Source organism: Salmo salar, unplaced genomic scaffold (genome assembly GCF_965601325.2).
Source record: "Salmo salar unplaced genomic scaffold, fSalSal1 ptg000861l, whole genome shotgun sequence".
NCBI lineage: Eukaryota > Metazoa > Chordata > Actinopteri > Salmoniformes > Salmonidae > Salmo > Salmo salar.
Window position 1 is genome coordinate 52,234 of NW_027675525.1, and position 11,132 is coordinate 63,365.

Sequence of the window (11,132 nt, forward strand, 5' to 3'; positions counted from 1 at the left end):
AACATGTGTAGAACTGCAGGATATTAGCGTTATAGTTGCAACAAGAAACATTTCTCTGCCCCATGACAAAATGTGTAGAATGCAGGAAATTAGCAAGTTTTTTTCCCTCCAAGAGGCAGACCTTTAAAATGTTCATTCCCAGGGCCCGAGACTTGGTTTGTCCGGCCTTGCACACGAAATCATGGTAAAACTCCTTGTATGATATTTTTTTATCTCACTCGAGTTGTGTTCTGATTATGAGGGGGTCACTGATGAATTTGCTATCACAAAAAAGTTTGAGAACCCCTGGGCTAGTGGTTAGGGAAGGGTTAGCTAACATGCTAAGTATCCTAACCATCCTTTTTAATTTTCACATGTAGCGAGCGAAGTGTTCGTGTTGTCCAACCAACATGCATAGTAGCTGAGTCAGACAATATAGTTTTCATGTTTCATAATTATCCTATTTCTCAGTGACACTTTTTTTGCACTATGTTTGAAGGCTGTCAGCTTCTTCTCAGGAGGAGAATCACTTAGCCTTTCAACTAATTTTCAAATGATAGGATGCCTATTTAAAAACACTTTTTCAACATTTCAAGATAGCAGTTAGTTCAGTTTGATCTTATTAAAGACAGCTGTATCATTTTTTTATTCATTTTGACATATTGTTTGGGACCACTTTTTTTGCTCTGTTTGAAGGCTGTCAGCTTCTTCTCAGGAAGAGAATCCCTTAGCCTTTCAACTAATTTTGGGTTAGTTCGACTAATTTTGGGTTAGTTCTCTCAAGAAGAACTAACCCACCCGGTGTATCCAGTATAAACTAACGGTGTACCCCCGGTGTATTCAGTATAAACTAAAGTTGTACACCCGGTGTATCCAGTATAAACTAAATGGTGTACACCCTGTGTATCCAGTATAAACTAACGGTGTACACCCGGTGTATCCAGTATAAACTAAAGTTGTACACCCGGTGTATCCAGAATAAACTAACGGTGTACACCAGGTGTATCCAGTATAAACTAACGGTGTACACCAGGTGTATCCAGTATAAACTAACGGTGTACACCAGGTGTATCCAGTATAAACTAACGGTGTACACCCGAAGCTTCCAGTCTGTTATTCGAACTCAATCAGCATGACAGAGTGATCTCCAGCCTTGTCCTCGTCAACACTCACACCTGTTAACGAGAGAATCACTGACATGCTGGTCCTTTTGTGGCAGGGCTGAAATGCAGTGGAACGTTTTTTTGGGGGGGATTCAGTTAATTTGCATAACCCCCTCCTACTGCAGTACATCCAGGAGGAGGTAGGATTACACTACCCACAACCCCCTCCTACTGCAGTACAAACAGGAGGAGGTAGGACTACACTACCCACAACCCCCTCCTACTGCAGTACGTACAGGAGGAGGTAGGACTACACTACCCACAACCCCCTCCTACTGCAGTACATACAGGAGGTAGGACTACACTACCCACAACCCCCTCCTACTGCAGTATCTACAGGAGGAGGTAGGACTACACTACCCACAACCCCTCCTACTGCAGTACATACAGGAGGAGGTAGGACTACACTACCCACAACCCCCTCCTACTGCAGTACATCCAGGAGGAGGTAGGATTACACTACCCACAACCCCCTCCTACTGCAGTATGTACAGGAGGAGGTAGGACTACACTACCCACAACCCCCTCCTACTGCAGGACATACAGGAGGAGGTAGGACTACACTACCCACAACCACAGTTCCCTAAAGGCAGGGTTGGGTAGGTTAGTACCCCGTTAGAGGGTTGGGTAGGTTAGTACCCCGTTAGAGGGTTGGGTAGGTTAGTACCCCGTTAGAGGGTTGGGTAGGTTAGTACCCCGTTAGAGGGTTGGGTAGGTTAGTACCCCGTTAGAGGGTTGGGTAGGTTAGTACCCCGTTAGAGGGTTGGTGGGTTAGTACCCCGTTAGAGGGTTGGGTAGGTTAGTACCCCGTTAGAGGGTTGGGTAGGTTAGTACCCCGTTAGAGGGTTGGGTAGGTTAGTACCCCGTTAGAGGGTTGGGTAGGTTAGTACCCCGTTAGAGGGTTGGGTAGGTTAGTACCCCGTTAGAGGGTTGGGTAGGTTAGTACCCCGTTAGAGGGTTGGGTAGGTTAGTACCCCGTTAGAGGGTTGGGTAGGTTAGTACCCCGTTAGAGGGTTGGGTAGGTTAGTACCCCGTTAGAGGGTTGGGTAGGTTAGTACCCCGTTAGAGGGTTGGGTAGGTTAGTACCCCGTTAGAGGGTTGGGTAGGTTAGTACCCCGTTAGAGGGTTGGGTAGGTTAGTACCCCGTTAGAGGGTTGGGTAGGTTAGTACCCCGTTAGAGGGTTGGGTAGGTTAGTACCCCGTTAGAGGGTTGGGTAGGTTAGTACCCCGTTAGAGGGTTGGGTAGGTTAGTACCCCGTTAGAGGGTTGGGTAGGTTAGTACCCCGTTAGAGGGTTGGGTAGGTTAGTACCCCGTTAGAGGGTTGGGTAGGTTAGTACCCCGTTAGAGGGTTGGGTAGGTTAGTACCCCGTTAGAGGGTTGGGTAGGTTAGTACCCCGTTAGAGGGTTGGGTAGGTTAGTACCCCGTTAGAGGGTTGGGTAGGTTAGTACCCCGTTAGAGGGTTGGGTAGGTTAGTACCCCGTTAGAGGGTTGGGTAGGTTAGTACCCCGTTAGAGGGTTGGGTAGGTTAGTACCCCGTTAGAGGGTTGGGTAGGTTAGTACCCCGTTAGAGGGTTGGGTAGGTTAGTACCCTGTTAGAGGGTTGGGTAGGTTAGTACCCTGTTAGAGGGTTGGGTAGGTTAGTACCCCGTTAGAGGGTTGGGTAGGTTAGTACCCCGTTAGAGGGTTGGGTAGGTTAGTACCCCGTTAGAGGGTTGGGTAGGTTAGTACCCCATTAGAGGGTTGGGTAGGTTAGTACCCCGTTAGAGGGTTGGGTAGGTTAGTACCCCGTTAGATGGTTGGGTAGGTTAGTACCCTGTTAGAGGGTTGGGTAGGTTAGTACCCCGTTAGAGGGTTGGGTAGGTTAGTACCCCGTTAGAGGGTTGGGTAGGTTAGTACCCCGTTAGAGGGTTGGGTAGGTTAGTACCCCGTTAGATGGTTGGGTAGGTTAGTACCCTGTTAGAGGGTTGGGTAGGTTAGTACCCCGTTAGAGGGTTGGGTAGGTTAGTACCCCGTTAGATGGTTGGGTAGGTTAGTACCCCGTTAGAGGGTTGGGTAGGTTAGTACCCTGTTAGAGGGTTGGGTGGGTTAGTACCCTGTTAGAGGGTTGGGTAGGTTAGTACCCCGTTAGAGGGTTGGGTAGGTTAGTACCCCGTTAGAGGGTTGGGTAGGTTAGTACCCTGTCCTCAGGACCTTTACCATAATCTATCAGTCTCTGTGTGTGTGTGTGTGTGTGTGTGTGTGTGTGTGTGTGTGTGTGTGTGTGTCAGGATGACATCATCGATGATGCGGTGGGTTTCGTGGCGGCAGCGGAGATGCTGAGGGAGAGGGGGGCGGGGACGATCATCGCCGTGGCAACGCACGCCATCCTGTCCGCGGACGCTCCCAGGATCCTCCAGGAGTCAGTCATTAGTCAGAGAGGAGAGGAGGTACCCCCTGTATATAACCTCATTACTACCCGGTACCCCCTGTATATAGCCTCATTACTACCTGGTACCCCCTGTATATAGCCTCATTACTACCCGGTACCCCCTGTATATAGCCTCATTACTACCCGGTACCCCCTGTATATAGCCTCATTACTACCCGGTACCCCCTGTATATAACCTCATTACTACCCGGTACCCCCTGTATATAGCCTCATTACTACCCGGTACCCCCTGTATATAGCCTCATTACTACCCGGTACCCCCTGTATATAGCCTCATTACTACCCGGTACCCCCTGTATATAGCCTCATTACTACCCGGTACCCCCTGTATATAACCTCATTACTACCTGGTACCCCCTGTATATAGCCTCATTACTACCCGGTACCCCCTGTATATAGCCTCATTACTACCTGGTACCCCCTGTATATAACCTCATTACTACCCGGTACCCCCTGTATATAGCCTCATTACTACCTGGTACCCCCTGTATATAGCCTCATTACTACCCGGTACCCCCTGTATATAGCCTCATTACTACCCGGTACCCCCTGTATATAGCCTCATTACTACCTGGTACCCCCTGTATATAGCCTCATTACTACCTGGTACCCCCTGTATATAGCCTCATTACTACCTGGTACCCCCTGTATATAGCCTCATTACTACCTGGTACCCCCTGTATATAGCCTCATTACTACCTGGTACCCCCTGTATATAGCCTCATTACTACCTGGTACCCCCTGTATATAGCCTCATTACTACCTGGTACCCCCTGTATATAGCCTCATTACTACCTGGTACCCCCTGTATATAGCCTCATTACTACCTGGTACCCCCTGTATATAGCTTCATTACTACCTGGTACCCCCTGTATATAGCCTCATTACTACCTGGTACCCCCTGTATATAGCCTCATTACTACCTGGTACCCCCTGTATATAGCCTCATTACTACCTGGTACCCCCTGTATATAGCCTCATTACTACCTGGTACCCCCTGTATATAGCCTCATTACTACCTGGTACCCCCTGTATATGTGACAGGTTACAGGAAATACTCATAGCCTGTTATACATTAAAAAGTATTAGTAAGTTCATAGTATGTGAGGATCTTAAAACATCTAAGGTTAAAAATATCATGCATTCTGTATTAGTTGATAGAGATGGATAACATTCATATAATTGTGTTAAAAAGTAAAAAATCCATCAAGCGTACAAAAGGTAAGAATTGTAAAAGGAATGTGTAAACCGTTATATTGATTACTTTATTTTGTGGTGCCAAATTGAAGGGGAAAAGTGTTAATCTGTGATCTACTAAATGCTCTTTAATCTATGAGCCTGAGATCGATTGCTCTGGTCTCCAGCCAAGTTCGCGGGGAAATCGCGGTCTTTTCCTCATTACAGTAAAAGTTCTCAGTGAGGAAACAATACCGTATCACACTCGGGATTATTTCTCCCCTTTTCCAGGTACGTTATTGATGATAAAACAGAGTCATTTAAATGTAATAACTCGCTAACATGTCATGAGTGTTTAAGCTGTGTCTTAGTAACATCTTGAGGAAGTTAGAGTTCAGTTTGCAGAGAGTAATATGAGCCCTGCTCGGTTGCAGCGAAGGCTTCGTACTGAGAGTAGCTGCCATTTTATGTCGATCGTCAATGAACATGTGCGTTGTTATTAAAACCTCTTGAGCATCTGATCCCGTTAGCGGGATCAAAATCCAGCGAAAAATCATATCGCCAATTAGCATTAAAAAATTATCATAATTTTTTACAAAAATAAAATTTTTTTTTTTTTTTTTTTTATAGATACACCTCTCCTGAATCGACCCACGTCGTCCGATTTCAAAAAGGTTTTACAGGAAAAGCAAATCATTAGATTATATTAGATGAGTCCATCGTAAAAAGCAGCTTCATAGCCATTTTCCGACCAACCACTTCCATCACATATTATCAATAAACAGCTAAATGTAGCACTAACCTTTTACAAACTTCATCAGATGGCACCCCTAGGACATCATGTTATACAATGCATGCATTCTTTTGTTCAATAAAGGTCATATTTATATATAAAAACAGCATTTTACATCTCTGTCTGACGTTGACTACCTAATTTCCCCTCAAAAGCGTCCCGGTAAACAATGCTACGTTTCAATAAATTGCTATACTATAACGATTTTTTAAATGTATATTGTCAATCTAACATTTATAGATGAATATCTCTTGAGAACACCCGTCATACCAGATTTTAAATTAACTTTACTGGGTAATCACACTTTGCGATAAAAGGAGATGCGATACTCAGAAAATCAGCTAATATACAGTGCTCGGCGCCATCTTGGACGCAACAGTATGAACCATCTCATCTTCAATAATATTGTCAATAATCGCCTACCTTTAGTTGTCTTCATCAGAAAGCATCCCAGGTCCACAACAGATGTATTTTCGGTCAAAAAGTCCATACTTCACGTTCCATTAGCCTGATGTTGGTAGCGCGTCCTATGGCTCTCTCCAAACGCAGCTCTGCACTTCATACTGAAAGCAATCCTCGCGCATGTAGGTTCGTTCAAACATGTCAAACGTTGTATAAAATAAATGTTCAGGGCCTCTAACACCAAGAGAGCCAATAAGATTCGAGGGGGATGATTTCATTGCCTTTAAAACCGTTTCCAAAGGTGGGGGCAGACATGGCCGCCGGCGTCATAATGGTGATGGCCCATCCCCTGTGACCAATTTCAAACTCCTGTCATTCACTGAGTTTTGACTCTATAAGGCTCAAACCACTGTGAAAGGACTGGCGACATCTAGTGGAAGCAATAGGAAGTGCCAAAATATTCCTAAACCCCTGTGTTTTTCAATGGGATAGGTTTAAAGTCAATACAACACATCAGGTATCCACTTCCTGTCAGAAAATGTCTCAGGGTTTTGCCTGCCAAATGAGTTCTGTTATACTCACAGACACCATTCAAACAGTTTTAGAAACTTTAGAGTGTTTTCTATCCATATATAATAAGTATATGCATGCCCTATCTTCTGAGTTTGATTAGTAGGCCGTTGAAAATGGGAACGATTTTTTTTCAAAATGCGCTGTGGCGCCCCCTATCCTAGGGTATCCTCAAGAGGTTTTAATAAGATATTTTGCGGTGTTATTTGTATAATGGTTTTTCAAACACTTTATTGACTGTTGATAAATTGAGTTATGGTTTACTGAGTTAAAGCTTTGTGCTTGACAGTTATATTGAAATGAGTGTATGTTTCAGTGAATTACAGTGTATACTGTTGTGACTTGAATAAGCCTTGTACCCTACAACACTAGCTCTTTCCTGTAGATCTGTTGTTTTGTAAAATGTGTTACTTTGGTAAAATGATTTGCAGTAAAAGTTCTCAGTGAGGAAATAATACCGTATCACTCTCGTGATTATTTCTCCCCTTTTTCAGGGGCCAAAGCCTCATTAGATATCGGTCGTCCAGAACAACTAGCCAAAGCCTCATTAGATATCGGTCGTCCAGAACAACTAGCCAAAGCCTCATTAGATATCGGTCGTCCAGAACAACTAGCCAAAGCCTCATTAGATATCGGTCGTCCAGAACAACTAGCCAAAGCCTCATTAGATATCGGTCGTCCAGAACAACTAGCCAAAGCCTCATTAGATATCGGTCGTCCAGAACAACTAGCCAAAGCCTCATTAGATATCGGTCGTCCAAAGGAAGTCTGTAGACGGGAGTGTTTATGCGTCTATACAGAACAACTGGCGTAATTTCCCGGACTATTAAGCGCACCTGAATATAAGCCGAACCCACTGAATTTAAAAAAAAAGTATTATTTTGAACATAAATAAGTCGCACATGTCTATAAGCCGCAGGTGCCTACCGGTACATTGAAACAAATTAACTTTACACAGGCTTTAACGAAACACGGCTTGTAACAAAAATAAATAGGCTTTAATGAAACAAAACTACAAAATGAGGATGTGATTTGCTCGGGTTTCCCAAAAACATGATTTGCTGGTTGGGGTAAGTTTCTCAAAAGCATGTGAAATCACAAAAAAAAAAGTGTCTGGACCCTTACTATGAAATTCAACTTACATAAATAAAATAGATTTAGTTGTAAAAAAAAAAAAGAACTTCTCCTGTAAGGCAGTGTTATTAAAATGGAGGTGAAATGTCTTTAAAAAGTGGGTGTTAACGAAATGTCTGTGTGGCACTCTTCCCCCTCCCACTACACTTTCTCCCTCCCCTCCCAGGATGTGAAGTTAAAGAACATGGGTTCTTGGCCCAGCGTTCTCAGTCCACCCCCGCCTCCGCTGTCCGCTCCTCTAGCGACAGCTTCGAACAGGTCCGTCGCGTCGCCCGAGAGAAGGAGAGAGAGAAACAGCTAAAAGCACAGGCCAGGAGAGAGCAGGAGAAACTACGGTAAGAGGGAAGGATGGAGGGAGGGAAAGAGCAGGGAGATAGTGGAGGAGAGAGAGAACTGAAAGCACAGGCTGAGCAGGCCAGGAGAGAGCAGGAGAAACTACGGTAAGAGGGAAGGATGGAGGGAGGGAAAGGGAGGAGGAGGAGGAGAGGGAGAAGACCTCTCAGCCGAGGTAGAAACTATGGTGAGAAAAAAGGGAAGGATGGATAAAGGGAGAAGCTCATTCTAGCACCCCATCTAAGCTCATCCCCCTCTGACACTCCACTTTCTCTTCTCCAGTAGCCTTGACGACGAGGACTCTGTGGACCAGCAGAGGGAGCTGGCGAGACGCCGCGAGCAGGAAAGGAGGAGGAGAGAGGTGGTAATACTTTATAGCAGTAATACTACTATAATACTAACATGTTATACTAGTATAGTAGGAGAGAGGCGGTAATACTTTATAGCAGTTATACTACTATAATACTAACATGTTATACTAGTATAGCAGGAGAGAGGCGGTAATACTTTATAGCAGTTATACTACTATAATACTAACATGTTATACTAGTATAGTAGGAGAGAGGCGGTAATACTTTATAGCAGTTATACTACTATAATACTAACATGTTATACTAGTATAGCAGGAGAGAGGCGGTAATACTTTATAGCAGTAATACTACTATAATACTAACATGTTATACTAGTATAGTAGGAGAGAGGCGGTAATACTACTATAATACTAACATGTTATACTAGTATAGCAGGAGAGAGGCGGTAATACTTTATAGCAGTAATACTACTATAATACTAACATGTTATACTAGTATAGCAGGAGAGAGGCGGTAATACTTTATAGCAGTAATACTACTATAATACTAACATGTTATACTAGTATAGCAGGAGAGAGGCGGTAATACTTTATAGCAGTTATACTACTATAATACTAACATAATATACTGGTATAGTAGGAGAGAGGCGGTAATACTTAATACCATTTGTACTACTGTAATACAAAATTCAAAAGGCACTCGCACATCTGAGCAATCTTATTGGAGGTGCATGATAACAGTTGAAACAGGATGAATGAAAAAAGGAAACCGCACACTGCTCTTCATAGTATCACTGATATTTAATAAGCTTTACGTATCGGCCTCACGGCCTTCGTCAGAGATACTATCAAGAGCAGTGTGTGGTTTGTTTTTACTACTGTAATACTAACATAATATACTTTTCTAGCAGAAGAGAGGTGGTAATACTTTATAGCAGTTATACTACTATAATACTAACATAATATACTTTTCTAGCAGAAGAGAGGTGGTAATACTTTATAGCAGTAATACTACTATAATACTAACATAATATACTTTTCTAGCAGAAGAGAGGTGGTAATACTTTATAGCAGTTATACTACTATAATACTAACATAATATACTTTTCTAGCAGAAGAGAGGTGGTAATACTTTATAGCAGTAATACTACTATAATACTAACATAATATACTTTTCTAGCAGAAGAGAGGTGGTAATACTTTATAGCAGTTATACTACTATAATACTAACATAATATACTTTTCTAGCAGAAGAGAGGTGGTAATACTTTATAGCAGTTATACTACTATAATACTAACATGTTATACTGGTATAACAGGAGAGAGGAGGAGAGAATCATCATAAAGATACGTATTAATATATGTATATTCTTGTTATATTATGTATATTCAGTTATATTACAATAATACAGAGGACAGGTAGTTTAGCTGAGAAGAGATGGGAAAGATTAACACTGCATCTAATTCCTCTCTCTCTCTCGCTCTGTCTCTCATCCCCCTCTCTCTACAGATGGCGGACACCATTGACATCAACTTCCAGAGCGACTTGATGGCCATCTTTGAAGAGAACCTTTTCTGAGAGAGAGATTGAGAAAGGAGGAGAGGGAGAGAAAGAGATATGAACTCTACCTTATCCCACCATGGCTGGGATTTCACACACAACACCCTCCCTCCCTCTGATTAGAGACCCCAGACCAGGATGTGAGCTCCAGAGACTTGAAGGAGACTGAGGTGAGGTACAGTAATAAGGAGTAGCCCTCCCTCCCTCTGATTAGAGACCCCAGACCAGGATGTGAGCTCCAGAGACTTGAAGGAGACTGAGGTGAGGTACAGTAATAAGGAGTAGCCCTCCCTCCCTCCCTCTGATTAGAGACCCCAGACCAGGATGTGAGCTCCAGAGACTTGAAGGAGACTGAGGTGAGGTACAGTAATAAGGAGTAGCCCTCCCTCCCTCCCTCTGATTAGAGACCCCAGACCAGGATGTGAGCTCCAGAGACTTGAAGGAGACTGAGGTGAGGTACAGTAATAAGGAGTAGCCCTCCCTCCCTCTGATTAGAGACCCCAGACCAGGATGTGAGCTCCAGAGACTTGAAGGAGACTGAGGTGAGGTACAGTAATAAGGAGATGCCCTCCCTCCCTCCCTCTGATTAGAGACCCCAGACCAGGATGTGAGCTCCAGAGACTTGAAGGAGACTGAGGTGAGGTACAGTAATAAGGAGTAGCCCTCCCTCCCTCCCTCTGATTAGAGACCCCAGACCAGGATGTGAGCTCCAGAGACTTGAAGGAGACTGAGGTGAGGTACAGTAATAAGGAGTAGCCCTCCCTCCCTCCCTCTGATTAGAGACCCCAGACCAGGATGTGAGCTCCAGAGACTTGAAGGAGACTGAGGTGAGGTACAGTAATAAGGAGTAGCCCTCCCTCCCTCTGATTAGAGACCCCAGACCAGGATGTGAGCTCCAGAGACTTGAAGGAGACTGAGGTGAGGTACAGTAATAAGGAGTAGCCCTCCCTCCCTCCCTCTGATTAGAGACCCCAGACCAGGATGTGAGCTCCAGAGACTTGAAGGAGACTGAGGTGAGGTACAGTAATAAGGAGTAGCCCTCCCCCCCCCCTTAGCGGTGGGGACCGGGAGTACAACTTCCACTTTTTGCAATTTCAGATGCGTTTTTTGTGTCTAACTGCCCGTTTATCGTTGATGATTGGTTGTTGCCGTGGGCAATGGTGAAAGCGGATACCTATGGATAAACAGATATGTGAACTCCTCTTGTATTCTGAAATGAAACCGGAGGGAGGAGGGGAGGACTGAGAACTATTACCTGAACATAAAGAATAAAAAGAGGGT

The 11,132-nt window shown here is 44.1% G+C and overlaps 1 long non-coding RNA gene across 2 annotated transcripts; it reads left to right on the forward strand.

The window, feature by feature from the left end:
- The first annotated feature begins 4,911 nt into the window (after positions 1-4,911).
- On the forward strand, positions 4,912-10,048 carry LOC145877321 (uncharacterized). Of its 2 annotated transcripts, none has more exons than XR_014391646.1 (4): positions 4,912-5,039; positions 7,814-7,982; positions 8,263-8,344; positions 9,801-10,048. It is a non-coding gene; the product is annotated as an uncharacterized LOC145877321 (long non-coding RNA). The 2 variants fall into 2 exon arrangements; XR_014391645.1 differs by having other exon boundaries at positions 8,263-8,341; positions 9,801-10,047.
- The last annotated feature ends 1,084 nt before the right edge of the window (positions 10,049-11,132 follow it).